This window comes from Vicugna pacos, unplaced genomic scaffold, assembly GCF_048564905.1.
Source record: "Vicugna pacos unplaced genomic scaffold, VicPac4 scaffold_106, whole genome shotgun sequence".
NCBI classification, from domain to species: Eukaryota; Metazoa; Chordata; class Mammalia; order Artiodactyla; family Camelidae; genus Vicugna; species Vicugna pacos.
The window spans coordinates 576,258-598,732 of NW_027328786.1; the positions used below are offsets into that span (position 1 = coordinate 576,258).

At 38.0% G+C, this 22,475-nt stretch overlaps 1 long non-coding RNA gene across 1 annotated transcript in view; it reads right to left on the reverse strand.

Annotated features, from left to right (window-relative positions):
- LOC140694858 (uncharacterized) overlaps positions 1–21,690 on the reverse strand; it is a 36,901-nt gene extending 15,211 nt beyond the window's left edge. The window contains exons 1-3 of the long non-coding RNA XR_012070502.1: positions 21,547–21,690; positions 18,893–19,007; positions 13,863–13,947 (exon numbers count right to left, since the gene is read on the reverse strand). This is a non-coding gene — a long non-coding RNA (uncharacterized lncRNA). The remainder of the gene's footprint in view (positions 1–13,862; positions 13,948–18,892; positions 19,008–21,546) is intronic.
- Positions 21,691–22,475: the final 785 nt, after the last annotated feature.

Sequence of the window (22,475 nt, forward strand, 5' to 3'; positions counted from 1 at the left end):
CAGAGTCTCAGACAAAACACTGTGATTTTATAAACAAAACAAGAACATCTGCACCCTTTTGTAAGCACGTTACAACTTTACTACTACACACGGCACTCTGTCATTGACCTAAAGGCGAATGACAGACAAGAAATTTGCAGGGATCTTATTCTGTGCTCATCCCTTTTGGTCTTTGGAAACTCAGGAAGTTTGCCTCCTCTCCCTGAGTGTCGTTTTTCTCATCTTTCAAATGGGAGTGTAACAGTCATTCATTTGCTCAGTGTCCATTCGACAACAGGAGACGGCTTATGAAAACAATAATAAAAAAAAGCAAAACAGCAATTCTGATCTATGCTTCTTCCTCCTCCTCCCTGAACATGAACTTACAGGCTAAAATGGCATCTTTCACTAAATCCCGAACGTAAGGAGCAGTTCTGATAAGGAAGTCACAGGATTGCAGGTGTAACCGAGAAATGACCCAGTGAAAAAGAATGAGTTGCCAGCAAATCCTCAAAACCCGTAAGGGTGCAAACCCTGGGAGTTACAGCCATGGGTGGGAGTTCCTTAGTTCCCCATTTCACAAAGCCGAGAACTTTGCAGGGCCCATGAAAGACACAGATAGCCCAGTAAAACCACACCATGTTTTGGAGTACACCGGGGCCACATCGCTGCTGACCTGCACTGCTGTGTGTCCCAGAGCAAGAGCCCTGGACGGGGGTGACTGTGTTTGAGGCTGGACAAGAACTTCCTGTTCTGTCTCTTTTACTCTCTCTCTTCCTGCAATAAAACAACTGGTAGGACTCTGGTGGGGAGCACTGCACCCACATTCTCTGGGAAAGCACACACCAGACAGCTCTAGCTGATCTGAGAGAGGACTATATATACTCCAAAGTCAGGCAGAAGGCTGCCTGTGGCCTTGGGAATCCAAACTAGCTTGTCCTGTTAATCAGGATATTACACATCTAAAGAAAGTGTGCACCAGATGAAGACGATGCCTTAGACAACATCGGTGGTTATGTCCAGCAGTGTCTAAGGACAAGTCATGCTCTGGTAGACGGGAGCATTTTGGTTGCTTTAAGAGTTTGCTACTGAAGGGCCAGGACATTTCATTGGGACTTGAAACTCCAGACCTCTTTACTCACAAAGGCAGACAAGTTAGGTGAGCCAGGTCAGCCTTTATTCCAACTTCCTAACCAAAAGTCTATGAGGTCGAAAATATATTTCTCAGACACTTCTGCAACAAGGGTTCCAGATGTGGCTTTAAAAATGCCCATCAGAGACTGAGATTTGCAAATATTAACTACTATATATAAAAATAGCTAAAAAACTAAATTTCTTCTGTATAGCACAGGGAACAATATTTAATATCTTGTAATAAACTTTAGTAAAAAAATATGAAAAGGAATTCATACATATATATGTGAATATGAAGGACTGGAACATTGCGCTGTACATCAGAAATTGACACATTGTAACTGACTATACTTCAATTAAAAAATATATATATATATATTGCCCATCAGCAGCATCTGAGTGTCACTGAAAGCAGAAACCCAGATGAATGGAGGCAGAGGTGGTTGAAGGAGCTACGTTATTTTGCTGGGGTGGATGCAGCCGGCATGGCAGAGATCTAGAAGGAATGCGCACAACAGCCACTCACTATCTGAAAGTGAGTTAGTTTAACAGCTTTCTGAAATCCTCACCGCCCCTCCTGATGAGCCAAGTGTCTGGCGTTTCTCTGGAAATCACTAGGCGCAGCCTGGAACTCAAAGGTAAAAATTAAAAAGTGCAGTCAAGTAGCAAAGAGACTGGCAGGACACGTTGGACAAAAGTAGGTCAGAGTCAACAAGGAATGGGGAGGGGATAGAACGTGTGTTGAGGACCCTGAATTCAGGGGTGGATTGTCTATGTTGAGTATTCTGAGTCAGTATGATTAGATGGATTGGTGTGGACTATGGACTAAAATGGTGGCCATCGTTCAGATAAGTGTGTGATTTGGAGTATATTTATTTGAGGAGGGGTTTTTTTTCCCCTTCAACATTGATCATTTCTAGGGAGCAGAAAAATATTCTGCCACACAACATATAAGTGGAAAAGAGATGCTATGGGATGATGGTGGTATGAAAAATTTCAGTACTGCAGTTTCAAGCTTTCCTTAATGAGATGCACAGCAGTAGGTACTTAAAATAAAATAAGGTACTTATAATAAAGACATCATCATATGTACATATCATTTAAGATACACATATGGTACTATAAGTGGGCCTGAAATGTGTTCTGCATTCTAAAATCCGATGAAATAAAATCAGTAGTTCAATATGCCTGTCGGCTCTAAAAACATGATGTAGCTCATGATCACAGAAAGCAAGATCAGCTAGGAAATTTGAGATTTGTCGTTTCCAGTGTCAAAGTTAATATTTTTTGCTTTACTTAAAAAGCATTTTTTTAATTAGGTCTGTCAGCATCCATTGGTATATGGGGTTCAGTAGATGTGTTCAGATGTTCCAGACAGTGAATCAGAGCAAAGACTGAGGTTTAGACAGTAGTTAAATGCCTCACCCGTGTGATCAGCATCCACAAACTGCTTTACTGAAAATCCTTAAAAGTGAGAACTTCATTAAAGCAACGATAAGTGAGGGGAAAAAATAGCTACAGACTAGTGGAAGTTTTGTAACGTGTAACAATGACAAAAGGCTATTCATGAGCATATTTTTAAAAACCCCTACACTTTAATAAGAAAAACAACAATCTGACAACAGGTTGTACACTGCTGTAGGAGAATCCATGCAGGTGGACTCTTATGTGAATGGGGCTGGAGCTGTAGAATTAGTTAGTCTTGCAAGTAACTCAGTTAAACACAAATGCAAATGGGATACACTTCTAGACTATCTGAGTAAACATCTTGGAAAACTTACTCCTCTATGAAGCAATGACAATGGCTTTGTAAAATTTGTCAAAATTAACCTCTGTAGAACTCTGGAAATTAAACCAACACTTCCAGCAATTCGGGGAGTCTTTATTTGAGAAAAATAACCCAGCTAAATCTCCATAAAGATAGTGAGTTTTGAGGCATTGTAACTTGATCTACCCCATCCCTGTATCCTCACCTAAATGGTGGCCTTTATAAGCAATAGTCTCACAATCAAGGTAGGGGCAGAAGTGATTTAAAGTTACCCAAAAAATCCGCCCCCAGAGAGCTGTCACTATGTGACCTGTCACAAACTCATGCTGTGCAAACAGCCTGTCCCCAGAGTGTGTGTGGGAAACAATCAGCAGTGAGTATCTAACATTACAACTGCCTGAGGCAGTGGGACCAGTAGAGGCTAACTACGTGCTGACTAGGAAACTTAGAAGGCAAAATTGATTAATGAGACGTTCTGGGGGTGAAGGTAGGGTTAAAAAGCTCCAAAAAATTCTGAGAATTGTAGAAGGCAATATACATGTGTGGCACATGGCAAGGAAAGATCTGAGAAAATCCTAAGCCTTCAACTCTGGCTGAACTTGAGGTTCTGCATAAGCAAGAACTAAAGGATACGGAAGAGCTGCTGACTGCATGCCGGTGCTGAGGGCATCCCTCAGCACGTGGACACACAGCCACCTGGCAACAGCTCAAACGATTGTCTCCAGGCATTGAAAGAAATCACTGTCAAATCATTACTACAGTGATGACAACTAGGCTTTCTTCACACACACTGATCTCATGGTCATGCATGATAAAGAAAACAGACTTTACAGAATTTGTTCAGGAAAGTAACTAAATAAATAGCAGCAGCAGCAATGACAATGAAAGCAACGATAAACCCTGGAGATGAGGAAAATCAGGCTTTCAGATCTGCCACATTGTAATATTTTAAATGTCCAGCTTTCAACAGAAAATTACAAGATGTACAAAGAAACAGAAAAGTTTGGTCATAACAGATGGGGAAAAAGTAGTCAACAGAAACTCCCTGAGGTAGCCCAGACACTGGACTTACTAGACAAAGACATAAATAAGCAATTACACATATGTTCAAAAAACTAACAGAAACCATGCCTAAAGGATTAAATTATGTGCTCATCTCATTGTACAGAGAATAACAATAAATAAAATTTATAATAAAAACCAACTAGAAATTCTAGAGATACAAATATAATGACTAAAATAAAAACTTCAATAAGTGGTTTCTCTGTAGATATGAACTTGTTGAAGAAAAAGTCAGTTAAATTAAAACTACTGAGATTTCCCTGTCTGTGGAACAGAAAGAAAAATGAATGAAAAAAAAATGAACACTGTGTCAGAGATAGGTGGGACACCATCAACAATACCAATACACACATAATGGGAGCGCCAGAAGGAGGGAGAGAAAAAAAGGGGCAGAAAGAATATATAAAGAAATAATGGCTGAAAACTTCCCAAATTTGATGAAAATATTAATTTGTACATCCCAGCAGCTCAACAAACTCCATGTGGTATAAACTTAGAGACATCTAAAATAGGCACATCAGATTCAGTGTGTCAAAAGACAAGAATAAAGTATCTTGACAGCCGAAAGAGAAAAGTGGCTCAACATATAGAAAGGCTCCTCAGTAAGACAGTTGATTTCTCATCAAAAACCATGGAGACCAGAAGGCAGTGGATGGTATCATCAAAGAGATAAAAGGAAAAGACTGTCACCAAGTATTTTATAGCCAGCAAAATGATTCTTTAAAAAAATTAAAGGAGAAATTAAGACACTCCTACAAAAACAAAATCTGAAAGAATCCATTGCTAGCAGGCCTGCCCTACAAGAAATACTAAGGATAGTCCAGCAGGTGTAAATGAAAGGACACTCGCCTGAAAAATAAAGAGCACTACTACATGAGTAAAAAAATAAAACAGTATAAATCGGGCATTACATGTAAATGTTTTGTTCTATTTGATGTAAAGGACAACTGCATAAAACAATACTTATGAAACTGTGTAGATGAGCTTATAAATGTATAAAGGTGCAATTTGTATGAAAATGACAGCATGAGGAGGGGGAGGGAAAAGACTGATACCAAAGCAAAGTTTTTGTGTACTGTTGAAATTAAGTTGGTATTCATGTGAACTAGATTGCTTTAAAACAAGATGTTAATTTTACTCTCCAGGGCAATGGAAGAGAAGGAGGAGGAGGAAGAGTAGGAGGAGGAGAAGAAAAAGATAAAATAAACAAATTAAAATGGCACACTTGAAAATGCTTACTATGTACAAAAATGTGTAGTAATAGAGGAATGGGAAAAAAAGACATATAGAAAGTAGACAGCAGTTGTAACTTCAATCTGATAAGAAATTACATTAATATAAATGAATTAAACATTCTAATCAAAATACTAAAGGCAGAAATAAATGGAATAGACAATAGATGAACAACAGAGAATAATCAACAAAAGGAATAGTTGGTTCTTTGAAAAGATCAATAAAATTGACAAATTTTATCTAATACTGAAAAAAAAAGAGAGAAGATTCAAATTACTAAAATGAGAAATGAAAGGAAGGATGTCACTACTGCCCTTACAAAAATAACAAGGAATATAAGGGAATACCATGGATAATTATATAGCCAATAAATGAGATAATCTAGATGAAATGGATAAATTCCTAGAAGGACATAAATGACTGAAGCTAATTCAAGGAGAAATAGAAAACTCAAATAATCCTACAGTAAGTAGTGACTGAAATAGCAATCCAAAACATTCACACAAAGAAATGCTAGGCCCGTATGGCTTTACTGGTGAATTCCATCAAGTACTTAAAGAAAAAACTAAAACAAAAACAAACAAAAAATGCTTCACAAATTCGTCTGAAAATAAAGAGGTGGGCACACTTCCCAATTCATTCAATGAGACTAGTATCACACTGATACGAAAACCAGACAAAGGCATCACAAGAAAACTAAAGAGTATCTCTTATGAATATAAATGCAAAAATCCTCAACAGAATACAAGCAAATCCAAAACAGTAACATATAAAATAGACCACTATTAAGTGGGATGTATCCAGGTATGCAAAGGCAGTACAACATACAAAAGTCAATTCATGTAATACACCATATTAATAGAATAATGGATAAAAACTAGGAATAGAAGAGAACTTCCTCAACTTGACAGAGAACATCTATGAAAAACCTGAAGCAAAGATCATACATAATGCAGAAGCACTGAATTATTCCCTCCCAAAATCAACATTGTACTAGAAGTTCTAGTCAAATCAATCAGACAAAGAAAATAAAGCCTCTAGATTAGAAAGAAAGAAATAAAACTGTTTTGATTCCAGATGGCATGATATTATATATTGAAATCACAAGGAATCCACAAAGTAAAAATAGAGAGAAAAGAAAAAAAAATCCTCTTAGAATTAATAACCCAGTCTGACCAAAATTGTAAGACACAAATGAATATATAAAAATTAATTACATTTCTATTCAACAGCAGTGAATAATCTAAAAATAAAATGAAGGAAACCTTTTCATTTACAATAGCATCAAAAAGAATAAAATAATTAGTAATATTAAGAAAAATATGTGGAATACTGAGAAAAATATCTGAAACATGTATATTGAAAACTAAAATACTAGTGATAGAATTTAAAAATGACCTAAAATAAATGGAAAGCTCTTCTGTGTTCATGGATCAGAAGCCTTATTATTGTTAGGATGGCCATTGTCCTCAAAATGACCTATACATTCAATGCAGCTCTGGCTTTTTGGCAGAAATGAACAAGCTGATCCTAAAACTAATATGGAAATGCAAGATACCCAAAATAGTCAAAACAATCTTGAAAAAGAACAAAGTTTTGAAGTTTCCAAATTCAAAACTCACTAACAAAACTGTGATCCATACAGTGTGATACTTGCAGAAAGGACAGAAAAATAGATTGAGAGAAAAGAACTAAGAGACCATAAACAAAGTCTTACACACAGCCATATAATTTTTGACAAAGGTGCCATGACAATCCAATGGGGAAAAATAATCTTTACAAAAATGATGCTGGGACACCTGTACATACACCTGAAAAGAAAGAAAACTGAACTTTTATCTTAACACCATTTATGGAAATTAACTCAAAATAAATCACAGACCTGAAACTATAAAACATTTAGAAAATGAACAATGAGAAAATCTTCAGGACTTTGGATTACAAATACTTGTAATATATGACACCAAAAGCACAAACAACAAAAGGAAAAAATCAAGTAAACTGGACTTCAGTAAAATTAAAAACTTCTGTGCTTCAAAGGACTTCATGAAGAAAATAAGAAGACAATACACAGGATGGATGAAAATATTTCCAAAATTTTCCCTGATAAGGGACTTTTATCCAGAATAGACAAAGAAGACTTAAAACATGACAATACAAAGACAAATATAATTAAAATGGGCAAAGAATTTGAATAGGTGTTTCTCCAAAGAAGACATACGAATGGGAACTAAGCACATAAAAAGATGTTCAACATCAGTAGGCATTAGGGAAACAGAAATCAAAATCACAATGACATACCACTTCATACCAACTAGGATGACAAATATATATGATATATGATATATAAATATGAATCTATAAACCCAGTTATAAAAAGTGTAGTTGAGGATGTGGAGAAACTGGACTCCTCATACATTATTTCTGGAAATATACAATGCTTCAGTCACTTTAAAACTATATTAGCAATTCCTCAAAAATTTAAAAGTAGAATACATCCCAGCAATTCCATTTTTTGATATATCCTGAAGAGAAGTGAAAATATGTGTTCACACAAAAACTTGTCCATGAGCATTTACAGCAGAATTATTCATCATCAACTGATGGATGGATAAGCAATGTGGTGTATTTATAACTATGGCATATTATATGAATACAAAAAGGAATTTGGGTATTGATATATGCTACACGATGGATGAGCCTTGACAACGTCACACTAAATGAAAGACGATAATCAAAAAAGGCAGCATACTGTATGGTTCTACTTATATGAAATGCCTACAACTGGCAAACCCATAGAGGCAGAAAGTAGAGTGGTGGCTGTTGAGGGCTAAGGGAAAGGAAGGTTAGGGACTGACTTACTAAAGGGTACTGGTTCCTTTTGGGGGTGATGGCTACACAACCCTGAAATGTACATAAAACCCTAATGCACACTTTCAAAGGCTGCATTTTATGGTATGTGAATTATATCTCCATAAACCTGTTATTCTTGAAGCTGAGCCCACCTATGGAGCAACTGACACAGCACTGACTGTGGCATCCGGACGGGGAGTGACCCACCCGCCCACCGCGAAGGAGAGAAGCACCTGACCCAGTGTTGGAGGGGTGCAATCTTCTTGCCAATGGACACTGTGAGCAGCACAGACGAGGGGGCCAACAGAGCAAGCTGAGTTCATGAAACAGGGCGAAGACACAAAGACCTCTCAATAAAACCATTAAGAGCGTTCAGTCTCTAGGAGAACACATCTTTGTTTTTAAAATCTTTTTATACCTGTTTTATTTTCTATTAGCTTTTTAATCTTTACTTTTTAAACAGTTCTATATGTTTACAATTTTCATTTCATTTTTAATTCTCTTGGATTTGATCTGTTATTGATTATTCACAGGTTTTAAATATTGTGTTTTGATTTTTTTCTTCTTTTTATTAAGGTTTTAAAAAGACATCTCAACTCGATTCCTATTCTTCTTCAACTTGCTCTTCTATTATTGATTATGCACTGTTTTCAAACCTTCTTTTCCTCCATTCTTTTAAAATTCTATTTCTCTCTCTTGTTTTTAAGTTTTATTCCAGCATAGGCCTTAGATAGATAAAGAAATAAACCCCTTTAAGGGCCACAATAGATAACTGATACTCCTTAAGCCACAGTGCCAGAGAGATATGAGCAGTTGAAGAAGCAGAGGAAGTATTCCCAATTAAAAGAGAAAGAGAAATCCCCTGAAAGAACGATCAATGAAATAGATATTAATGGCCTATTAGATCAAGATTTCTAAAAAGAAGTGATCGAATTACTGAAGGAATTAAAAGAGATAGTGTTTAGAGACATAAAATATGTCAAAAACAAAATAGTAGCTATAAAGAAGAGCCAAGTAGAATTGGTAAATTCATTGGCTGAAATGAGATCTGACCTAAAGGCAGTACAACGCAGGCTAGATAATGCAGAGGAACGAATAAGTGACCTAGAAGACAGGACAACAGAAAGCACACAATCAGAACAGTTGAGAGAAAAAAATAAAACACAATGAAAACAATATAAGGAACCTATGGGATAATATAAAGCATGCCAATCTATGCATCATAAGAGTTCCAGAAGGGGAAGAAAGAACAAAGGGGATGGAGAAGGTATTTAAAGAAATCATAACTGAAAAATTCCCAAACATAAAGAAAGAATCAGACACCCAAGTACAGGAGGCTCAGAGGTTCCCAAACAGGAAGAGCCTAAAGAGACTCACACCAAGACAACAAAATCAAGATGGCCAGACTGAAGGATAAAGAAATGATCCTAAAGGCAGCAAGAGAAAAACAAAGAGTGAGTTACAAGAGATGGCTCTCAGCTGATTTCTCTACAGAAACACTACAGGCCAGAAGGGAGTGGAAATATGTATTCAAAGTCCTGAATGAAAAAACAGATGCAGCCTAGGATACTTTCTGCAGCAAGGCTATCCTTTAGAACAGAGGGAGAGGTAATGAATTTCACAGAGAAGAAAAACTAAAAGACTTTAGCAACACTAAACCCATGCTAAAAGAAATATTGTAAGGTACACTCTAAATAAAAAAGAAGCAGGATGATACAGAAATGAGAGCTTATAACTGGAAAGATGATACTACCATGAATTACAAATAGAATAAACATGAAATTGTAAAAGAAGACATCTAAATCATTGAGTGGGAGAGGGAAGCAAGAAAATATAGAGTATCTTTTTTTTCTTCTTTTTTCTTAAATTTTTTGTTCTCGGTAGGATGGGTTTGAGATTACATTACTATCTGTTTAGTACACACAGTCACAGTAATTGGTTAACAGACTTACAAAAAAGTGTAACCACAAGCCAAAAACTTACAAGTGAGTAACAAAAACTAAATACAATCCAAGATAACACAAAGGAAAATTACCATACCACAAAAGGAAGAAGAAAGGAACAAAGAAGAAATATGAAATCAACTGCAAATATAAGTTCAAATAGCAATAAACACTCATTTATCATTAATTACTCTAAATGATAATGGACTAAATGCTCCAGTCAAAAGACAGAGTGGCAGACTGGATAATAAAGCAAGAAACTTCAATAAACTGCATACAAGAGACACACTTTAGGGAGAAGGACACATATAGATTGAGAGTGAATGGACGGAAAAGGATATTCCATGCAAATGGAAACTCCAAAAAAGCAGGTGTAGCAGTTCTGATTTCAGACAAAATAGACTTTAAAACAAGGGCCATAAAGAAAGATAAATAAAGGCATTTTATAATGATTAAAGGAGCAAAACAAGATGAGGATATTATAATCATTAATATATATGCATCCAACATGAGCACCTAAGTACATAAAACAACTACTAACAGAGATAAATGGGGAAATTGATGGGAATACAATCATTGTCAGAAGTTTTAACACCACTTTAACATCACTAGACAGATCTTCCACACAAAAAATAAATAAGGCAACAGAGAAATGAAATGATACATTAGAAAAATTAGATTTAGTGGATATTTTCAGAGCATTACAACCCCCCAAATTAGGATATACATTCTTTTCAAGTGTGCGTGGAACATTTTCTAGGATTCATCATGTACTTGGTCACAAAAGAAGCCTCAAAAATTTTAAGAAGATAGAAATTATCTCAAGCATCTTTACTGACCACAATGCCATTGAAACTAGAAAACAACTTCAGAGAAACAAAGCATAAAAAAAAGGAAAGCATAGAGATTAAACAACATGGTATTAAAAAAAATGGGTCAATGATGAAATCAAAGTTGAAATTAAGGAATACCTTGAGACAAATGAAAATGAAAACAACCACAAAAAACTTATGGGACAAAGCAAAAGCAGTGCTAAGAGGAAAGTTTAGAGTGATACAGGCCTTCCTCAAAAAAGAAGAACAATATCATAAAAAAAATCTAACCCACCAGTTAAAAGAACTAGAAACTGAAGAGTAAAAACACCCAAAAGTCAGCAGAAGGAAGGAAATAATTAAGATCTGGGAGGAAATAAATAAAATAGAGATTAAAAGTAATAGAGAAAATAATCAATCAAACCAAAAGCAATTTTTTGAAAGAGTAAATAAAATCGAGAACCTCTGGCCAAACTCACAAAGAAGAAAAAAGAGAGAGCACAAATTTGCAAAATAAGAAAGGAAAATGGAGAAATTACAACAAATAACATAGAAATATAGAATATCATATGAGAATATCATGAAAAACTACATAAAAAAAGGGATAACCTAGAGGAGATGGACAAGTTTCTGGAAACATACAGTCCACTAAAACTGAATCAAGAAGAAACTGACCACTTGAACAAACCGATCACTAGGAATGAAATCGAATTAACAATAAAAAAAGAATCCCTACAAATAAAATCCAGAACTGGACAGCTTCACCAGGGAATTCTGCCACACATACAAAGAAGTACTCCTACCAGTCCTTCTCAAACTCTTCCAGAAGACTGAAAAGAAGGAATATTCCCAAACTCATTCTATGAAGCCACAATCACCCTGATACCAAAACCAGGCAAAGACACCACCAATAAAGGGAATTACAGACCAATATCACTGATGAACACAGATGCAAAAAAGTCCTTACCAAAATACTAGCAAATAGAATTCCACAGCACATAAAAAAGATTATACAACATGCTCAAATGGGGTTCATCTCAGGGACACAAAGGTGGTTTAACATATACAAATCAATCAATGTAATACTTCACATCAACAAGAGAAAGGACTAAAACCACATGATCATCTCAATAGATGCATAAAAGCTTTTGATAAAATTCAACACCCATTTATGATAAAAATTCTCACCAAAGTGGGTATTGAGGGAACATAACTCAACATCATGAAAGCTATATATGACAAACCTACAGCCAGCATAGCACTAAATGGTGAAAACCTCAAAAGCTTCTCACTAAATTCTGGGACAAGACAAGGATGCCACTATCACCACTCCTATTCAACATAGGCTTGGAAGTCCTGACCATAGCAATCAGGCAAGTAAGAGAAGTAAAAGGGGTCTAAATTGGAAAAGAAGAGGTAAAAGTGTCACTACATGCAGATGACACGACACTATATATAGAAAACCCTAAAAGGTCCACACCAAAACTACTAGAGCTGATCGAAGAATTTAGCAAGGTAGCAGGTTACAAGATTAATGTTCAAAAATCAGTTGCATTTCTTTACACTAATGATGAATCAACAGAAAAAGGAAGTAAAGAAATAAAACACTTTAAAATAGCACCCAAAGTAATAAAATTTCTAGGAATAAATCTAACCACAGAGGTGAGAGAATTATACACAGAAAACTATAAACCATTGGTGAAGGTAATTGAAGAAGACTTTAAAAAATGGAAAGGTATCCCATGCTCTTGGATTGCAAGAATCAATATTGTTAAAATGGTCACACTGCCCAGGGCAATATACAGATTTAATGCAATCCCTGTAAAATTACTCAAGACATATTTCATAGAACTAGAACAAATCACAATAAAATTTATATGGAACCATCAAAGACATAGAAATTCCAGGGTATTACTGAAGAAAAAAAAGAAAGAGCCTGGAGGAATAACTCTCCCAGACTTCAGACAATACTATAGAGTTACAGTCATCAAGACAGCATGGTATTGGTACAAAAACATACATATAGACCAATGGAACAGAATAGAGAGCCCAGAAATGAACCCACAAACTTTTGGTCAACTAATCTTCGACAAAGGAGGGAAGAATATACAATGGAATAAAGACAGTCTCTTCAGCAAGATAAACATAAGACAAGATACAATAAACCTCCTAGAAGAAAATACAGGCAAAATATCTGACATACATCTCAGAAATGTTCCCTTAGGGCAGTCTACCCAAGCAATAGAAATAAAAGCAAGAATAAACAAATGGGACCTAAAGAAACTTACAAGCTTCTGCACAGCAAAGGACACCATATGTAAAAAAAAGACAACCTACAGAATGGGAGAAAATTTTTGCAAATGAAACTGACAAAGGCTTGATCTCCAGAATATATAAGCAGCTCAAATGACTTAATAAGAAACAACCAAATAACCTAAACCAAAAATGGGCAGAAGACCTAAACAAGCAATTCACCAAGGAAGACATACAAATGATCAATGGGCACATGAAAAAATGCTCAATGTCACTAATTATCAGAGAAATGCAAATCAAAACAACAATGAGGTATCACCTCAAACCAGTCATAATGGCCATCATTCAAAAATCCACAAATGACAAATGCTAGAGAGGCTGTGGAGAAAGGGGAACCTCCTACACTTCTGGTGGGAATGCAGTTTGGTGCAGCCACTGTGGAAAAGAGTATTGAGTTCCCTCAAATGTCTAGGAATAGACTTGCCATATGACCTATGAATCCTGCTCCTGGGCATGTATCCTGAAGGAACCCTACTTCAGGATGACACCTGCATCCCAATGTTCATAGCAGCACTATTTACAGTAGCCAAGACATGGATATAGCCTAAATGTCCATCAGCGGATGACTGGCTAAAGAAGTGGTATATTTATACAATGGAATATTACTCAGCCATATAAACTGACAATATAGGGCCATTTGCAGCAACATGGATGCTCCTGGAGAATGTCATTCTAAGTTAAGTAAGCACGGTAAGAAGGAATAAAGACAAGTTACCCACAGGTACAGTTATTTTGATTAAAATATCCACACAGAAAGCAAGTCACCCTCACGACTGCTGCCAGGAGGAGCATCTGAGTGTAATAGCCCAGCCAAGCAAAGTAGATTCCGAACTTCTCTCCTTAGAATTTCCTGCAGAAAGACAGAAGGAAGTTTCAGAAGACACAAATAATCACTCTGTAGCTTCATCCTCATGTTAATTTATTTTTTCTTTTTTGGGGGGCATAATTAGGTTTATTTATTTGTTTTTAAATGGAGGCATTGGGGATTGAACCCAGGACCTCATGCATGCTAGACATGCACTCTACCACTGAGCTATACCCTCCCTCCATCATATTAATTTCTGATTCTAAATCAAGGGGGCTTTAAGTTTAAACCTCCGACTCAATTCACTCTTAAAACATATCCATTTTCATAGCAGCCCCCAAATTCTACCATGAAATAAGAAGTGTTTTATGTATCATAGAAGCACAGATCACTGGCTCACCTGCTGAAGAGAGATAAATGAGAACAGAGCAAAGGAGGGGATGAGGCCAACTCGAGAGCAGATGCAGGGGATCATCACCACTCACTGGACAGTCTGGCACATTCAACAAATCCCCCCAAAAATCATTCTTAACAGGCTTGACACAAGTGGACATCAACAAGTGGCTCAGTCATCTGCTCCTGCCTTATCTCGGGAAAGTCCCTGGAGCAAATGCATCATAAACCACAGATAATAAGGAAATGGCTGATAATGATAACAACTGCGAGTGCAATGTCTGTCTGACAAAATATTTATAAAACTCATTGACATTGAGGGAATGGGAGAGGGCAGGAGGGATGTGGCTGAGGAAGACATTGCCCTGTATTCTTTGTATCTAGCACGTCTGTTGTTCCTAGGTTTTAAAACCTTTTCTCAGTTAATCTGGAGTAGATGGAACAGGCCAGGGAGGCAAGATTAGAAGAAAGGAGGCAGGGCATGAAGTGGTGCCAGGCTGATCCTAAAAGGGAGACCGACACAGACAGGCAGACACAGAGGGTTTAGGGATGAGGTGGAACAATGAGACGGCAGCTCAGGTGTGTCTTGCTGTTGCTGATCCTTCCCTCAACTGGCTCACTGATGATTCGGCAGTGCTGGGTAAAACCTGTGGATTTCCTCAGCTCTGAGTTCTCTCTGAGGCTTCCGGCTCAGTCTGGAGCTAAGATGAGTTCCGTGGGCTTAGCCTAAGGGGGACTCAGCTCTGAGAATAGCCTGGAATCCTGGAAAACTTCACGCAGGAATCCCTTGGGCTGGACCAGTGCTCATAGAGCTGCTGTGAGACCAGCTCCATCGTCAGAGACATGGGCGTGGACCATTCCATGGGGAAAAGGGCTGAGACTGATGCCAAATCAGATAGGAGCGACAAAGTGTGTTCATTCTTATGTGACTGGGCTTTGTGGCCTGCCTCACTGGTGGCAGGCTTAGGATGGTGTCTGGCAGAGAAAACCCTGGCAATGGGTTTGAGATGTCTTGGACTTTCTTGTTAAGCTTTTTGTAATACATTCTTATCAACTATCCATCCTGAAAATGCCAAATTCAAAACTGAAAGAATGTTAGAAGTTGCCTGCTCTAACTGCCCAATGGTAAACACACCCTGCTACAGTTAGAGAGCTGGTCAGGCAGCCTCTGCCTGGATATTTACAGTGACGGGGAGTTCATTACTTCCAAAGGTTACAAGTCGGCAGGAAGGTCAGACAGAATTTTTGAACCTTAAACAGATATCTGCCTCCTAGTCCTTGCTGAAATGCAAGGAATAATGAGGATCCCTTCAAATGTAGTTTTGCTGATTGTTATCTCTCTCTGCAAAAGCACCCCAATTCTTAACATAAATTTTTCAAAATTCAGCTTTGATTTCTTTTTATCAAACTAATGCCATACATTCAATAAAGAGTCAAACAGTTCTCGAACACCGATTGTAAAAAGGAGCAGTTCCCAACAACTGCCCCATTTCCTGGCCAGAAACAACCACGTTCAGCTCCTACTGCTGACTCTTGGAATACTTACTCCCTTTCTCTGACTAATATCCTTGTAACACAGCCTAATAACTTTTTCAGCTTTATGTATCACCTATTTAACTTTCTATTTTGGAAAATGAGGGTTCAGATCTCTTTCAAACCCCATCTCATCTACATACCCAAACCTTCTTTCTTCCAACCTTTTAATACAGTTACATTATAATTTTCATCAGCTCAGTATCCTTGCTTTACATTATTATTACTCTGTACAGACTATTCAAAGCTGTAGCAATTTGTGCTAGTCTTACCTTTTCTTCCCTACTTTGTTTTCCTGGAGTTAATAATTGTCTTGGTAGTTCATAGCTTAGATTTCTGTGCACTTAACAATTCAACCTCAGACCTTCTCTTAACGAACAACTTTCACAATACTTTCCAATACATTGTCTACAAATTTCATCTCCTTGAATAAATCTCTTCAGATCTCCTTCCACATGGATTAACGACATGCTAGTCTTGTCACAGAGCTCAAGGGGCCACTAGTGGGAAGTAACAAGGGAATACATGGACCAGGAGAAGGGAAAAGATCAACATAATTGCCTTAGCAATACATACTTAAAATAGTGGGAAAATTGTTTTCTTTACAAACACAAACACACACACAAACCCCAAAAGCCCATAAAGAATGATTAAAAAGCGGTCAAACCCATTGCCCTGCCTTCAAATTCTGTATAACACAAAACAAAAATAACAGAAGGAAGATATCAAATAAATATGAATCTCAACTGGGATTGGGTACACTCAGTGGCAGAGTGTGTGCTCAGCATGCATAAGGTCCTAGATTCAATCTTCAGTACCTCCATTAGAAAAAAAAATTAAAAAGAAAAAAAAATTATCAATTTTAAATATTTACATATTAACAAATATCCTCCTTTAAAACTGTGTTCTAAAGGATAACCCGGGTTAAGGAGAAAGTGCCTCTTCGTGACTGATCCTGCTGATAATTGAGGGAGGAAATTAGAGTATGACCACATGAAATAAAATTCCTTATGAAATAATGATCCCGGGTGACAATCATTTTTGGCTGCTGTCATCACAAAAAAGAGAGTCAACTGTAATATTATGTACCTTATGACAGGAGTACAAAACTTCACATAAAAAATATTTTTGCACAAAGTTGAACCTCAATCAGACCAAGCTTTTAGGGGAGGATTAAATCACTTAGCTAAAGCCAATACATAGGATGGAGAAACAAGTCTAACACCATAGGGGAGAATGAAATCAGCCAAACAGGAAATAGAGAAACCCCTCAGCAATTTCAAGGAAAATGAGAAACAGGAAAATTATAGATTAGAACACACTTGAGAGATATGCTAGCTGCAATGTCTGAATCTTGTCTGGATCTTGATTTCAACCCCAAAACTACTTAAAAGTGTATTTTTGTGACAAGCAGGGAATTATTTTGTAACCCTAAAAAAAAGAATATTCCAATTTTATTTGAAAGAGACCTTGTCATTTCACTAATGAAAGGTTAAGCTATGTAGGATTGTCTTCAAAATGACCCCATAGTGGGGGAGGGGAGGAGATGGAGATGAAAGATGCAACAACAGTGACTCTGAGTTTATAATTCTGGAGCTGGGTGACTGATACAGGCAGGCTGGCTGTACTGTTCTCTCTATTTCTGTACATGTTTGAATCTTTCCATAAAATGTGAAACAACAAATAGACTTCAGTGTTTTAAAACCCTCACTTTGAAGGTTAAGAGGTTTGCCCAAGTAGATGGGCAACTGCATGGGGCACTGAGAAAAGAAAGAACAGACACCTGGCTCCAGACCGACCTGGGGCTACCTTGACCCTCCTCTTCTCCTAACCATCCACAGCCAGCCCATAACTGCATCCTGTCAGCCCCACTCCCCAAACGCATTCCTCATTGGCTCTCACCATCTCTCATCTGGCCCAATCCAAGAGCTTCCTACCTGGCCTCCCTGCTTCCTGAGTCCCTGCTATACATTCTCCACATTATCTTTGCAAAATGTGAGTGAGAGAAAATTACTTTAGTGCTTAAGCTATCATGACTGCTTCTCACTGCGCTTAGAGTCTACACTCCTTTCCGTGCTCCTGATGCCCTTCTAAACCTCGCGTCTCATCACTCTCACCAGCGCTGGCTCCAGTATCTCCTCAAACCTGCTGAGCACATTTGTGCCTCAGGGCCAATAGACAAGCTGCCTCTATTCCATGGGTGACTTTTCCCAGATCTTCAAATTCCAGCCTCCTTTTCACCATCTCAGCTCACATGTAACCTACTCAAAGATAACTTTCTTAACTCACTTCCCCCCAAGACTCCCATCTCAACACTGTGTTATTTCTTCATTTCAATCTGACATTGTTTCCTTATTTGCCCGATTATTTTTGTTTTCTCGGTTGTCCTTGGCCTGTATCCCCCCAGCAGCCTTGCCCAAACAGCATAAGCTCCCGGGGAGCAGCCAGCGCTGGTGCTCTGAGAAGACACATGCTGAGCACGACATTACAATCACGTGGTGTAGTGAAACGGTGTCGAACAGCAGATACAGAAAAGCAGTGAGAATTTCTCTCTTATTTTATAATTTAAATGAAATATAACATTTACTCCTATTTAATGAAGAATTTGGTAGGTCTTTTTTCCCAGTTCCTAGGCAGCAACCTCTAAAGCTTCCAAATTTCCCAAGATAGGAGTGTCTATGCTATTCATGGTGGAACCTTGGATGGCTTGTGTTCATGAGATGACTCAGGATGGGGACTGGCCAGCCAGAGACACCAACCATGTGGTTAGAGGAGTGGGGCTTTAAGCTTTGTGACAAGTGAGTGGCCACCAGGAGAGGAAGGGGCTCAAAGTTTAGGGCTAAGGAAAGGTTTGACTTACAGTTAGGGTTTGGGTTAGCCATGTCGGTAGTGACCCAATAAATCATGGCTTTGTAATAAAGCCTGCAGTAAAAACTTGGGGCAACGAAGTTCAGAGCTCCTGTGAGCTTCCTGGTTGTTAACACTCTTGGAGGACTGTCACACTCAGATGCCATGAGGACAACCCTGAGCCCTTCCCACTGGAGTGCTCTCCACAACAGCTCACCTGATGAGACCTAAGGGCTGCTGCTTGTCTGTGCTTCGAGGAGGAGCCCATTCCCTGTACAGAAGGCCCTGATCGCTGGGGCAGCTGAAGTCCTCTGATGGAGGTTGAAGTGGCACTGGGAATCAGAAGCAAACAGGTGAGTGTCACTGTCACAAAATGTTCACATGTTCTGTTGATAAAATCTGGTGCTAATACTTCATGGTCATTTGTAAATAAGGGGCCCTCACTTGCCAGGAGGGATGGAGGTACCATATAATTTTTCATAATTCTCACCCAGGATTAATATTAACCCCTTGAGGGTCATTTGCAAACGTGGGTGGAAAGGAACGCTTAGATGTCACAGTCCTGGGACCACCTTGCAGATGCTTAATGTCCTACAACCGGGCCAGTCTTCCACAGCAAAAATCTAGGCCACCCAAGTGCCCAAACTGCTGCAGTGGAGGGACACCTGATGGTCCAGCCCCCTCTTTGGGCACCCAGAGGAACCTGGACTCTGGCAGGTTAGGGGCAGGGTCAATTCTAAAACCCAGGCATTTTTGTCCCCACAATTCAGTAGTTATTTGGTGACAGCAAATGGAATATAAACAACAAAGTAACTTGACATGATGTCATATATTTAGCTTACTCAAGAAACAAAGTTTAAATCCAGTCATTCTCCTTCCCACCTGACCTACTTTCCTTTCTCTTGTACTAGCACCAGATTATTACCCACCCAGCCTTAACATGGATCCTGACTCCACTTACCTCCCTCCCAAACACCACATGAGATGATTCCTCAACCTGGATGTGGGACCAGCAATTACAAGAAGCTTTAGTGGAAAAGAACTGGTTATGCACAGATGCCAAATAAACACTGTAGAATCCTGGTGTCCCACATTAGTAATCATGACAGCTGTTTGCAAGTGTCCCCAAAGTTCATTTAAGACTCTCACTGCTAATTTTGCTGGGACATAAATATGAAACATGTGGACTGCTGGGCTGGACTGCTAAGCTGGGTCTCTAATCCAGGAAGCTCAGTGTCTGCTCCCTGCACCCAGCTCCCTGTTCTGTTCATGCATGTGCATCAAGAAGCTGTTTAATGTCCATTTTAATATCTTAAACAGTGCATTTCAATATTGTCTTCATCCACAAATACGTGTACCACACAGTAGTAATGATCAATCTTAGTATTTGCTTTCTTTGGTCTTAGAGAGTCAGATAAACAGATAGCAAAGATAACAAAGTCATAGAGGGCTATAATATAGTATTTCCTTTATTTCAATGACAAGATTTATTTAAAGAGCTTAGATATAACATCCTTGCATTTATGGCATCATTAAGCATCTGAAGCTGTTACATTATAAAAACTTCATTTCTAGCGAGATGTTATCAGTTAGAGAAGCGCTCGTAAATTTGAGGGGTTGCTGTCATCTCAGACGGAGTCCCTAAAAAATGTCAGCAATCTGCAGTATTGCCATCATGACAAGAACCCAGACAGATGAAATTTGGAAAGCCCTGTGGCTTTCTAGTGCACAGACATAAAATGTTATTTCAGAGGGAAAAGCCTGAATTACAGAAAGTGATAAATGAAATGGTCTAACATGCATTTCTCTTTCAAAGAACTAATACGTCTTTTGTCGATAATAACATCTGTCAGTAATTATGAAAAGAGCTGACAGATGCATAGTACTTAATATAAGCCAGGGCTGTTGTATCACTGACACAGATTCATTAATCCCCATAGCATCTCTACGAGGTTGGTACTACAATTATCCCCATTTTATTGGTGAGGAACTTGATAGACACAGAGGGTAAATGACATTTACAAGGTCGACAGCGAGAAACCAACACAGGTGTTCCAGCTTGAGTCTACGCTCTTGGCCACTTCTCTTTTTTTTTTTTTTTTGGTGGTGGGGAGATAATAAGGTAATTCTGGTGGGGGAGGGGAGGTAATTAGGGTTATATGTCTATTTTAGAGGACGTGATGGGGGCTGAACCCAGGACCTTATGCTTGCTAAGCATGCGCCCCATCACTTGAGCTGTGCCCTCCCCTCTAGAGTCTATGCTCTTAGCTTCTAATCCTCACTGTCCCACATGGTAACTGTGGGGGAAGTACAGTTCGTTCATTCATTCGCTCGTTAAACTCAGCCTTCCCAGTGCCTGAGATTCAGCAGTGAACAAGACAACATGCTTCCTGCCTTAAATGAGCTTGTCGCCTCCTGATATATTATCTTCATTTTACCCAGGAAGAAACAAGGTCAAGAAGATTAGCCTTTTCCTGTTAACACCGGAGGATACATGAGGTGCTTTATTTCAATTCTGCCATTTGACTTACACCATGGGGAGGGAAAGCTGCCTTGCAAATCCTGGAGCTCACAAACCTGTTAATCCTGAATTTTTTTTAACACTGTCCCTTACTTGATACTTGATCTGAGAAAGGATGAAGTAAACCTAAAAATGTTCTAAGAGAGCTTGTGGTTTATACAAGGTAACTAACCAGCCACTGTTTACTATCCTAACAGGAATCTGTAGGCATATTTCTTTTCTTTCTCTTTTTTCCTTTTTATGGGCAGCTTTTAAAAACCAAATCAAACCAACCAAACCAAATCACTGATAATTCAACAGCAGGTTCTAAATCACCCCCAAGACAGCAGCTAAACTCGGTTTAGACTTACAATGCGGTTTCTGGTGGTTGGATTGGAGAATGTATCTCTATGCTGAATATAAAAGTCATTCACAGAGCTCTTCTCAAATAGGGCAAAGAAAAGCTCTTGTTCCGGTTGTTGATACTTTCATCCACTTGGAGGACTTTCATAAAACATCTCAAGTTATCAAAGGCTGAGGACCGGGTTTTCAGATCATTGGGCTTCAGAGGCAATATTATGTGCAGTATCTCAGCGTATGTACAGAACACCTCCCACAGGGGGTGTACTTTTGCAAATACAAGCTTGTCATCCAAAACCTACATTGGGAGAATGAAAACACAAACCGGGAAAGTATTTTCACATTTTTAGTACACAGATTTTTCTTACGTTGCTGGTAGTTAAAGCACTTGTGTAAACACACACATATGTCACACTGGTAAAAGTGAAGATATAATAAAAATAGATTTGCAATCCATCATACATTTTTGCCTTAAAGATAATTTCTTTGTTGAAATTACTGAAAAGTTATTTAAAATCCTTACAGTTCCTTCGTAAAATAACCAATGTTTTAGATGAAGAAAAGCAAACTTGTTAATTTTTAGTCCAAATTAGTAACTAAAAATAGAAACACCAAAATATTCTTTGCAGTGGTATTGTAATGACAATTTTTTAAATTTCTGAAACCTAGGACTATTTACATATCTGTTCAATATAGTGTTAAACAGCCATTAAAAGGGATTTAAAAGATTTATATTTATTGATATGGAATATATAATAAAAGGAGAAAGTAAAAAAATGTGAAATGATAATTTTCCTTTTTGGAAGGGAAAAATATCTTCATTTGAACAAAAAAAGTTTAGAAGGATTTTATGATTCTTTATGTATAATTAAGGTACAGATGATTTTTAATTCCATTGTTCTTTCATTTTCAATTTTGGGGGGAAACTTTTTATAATAAA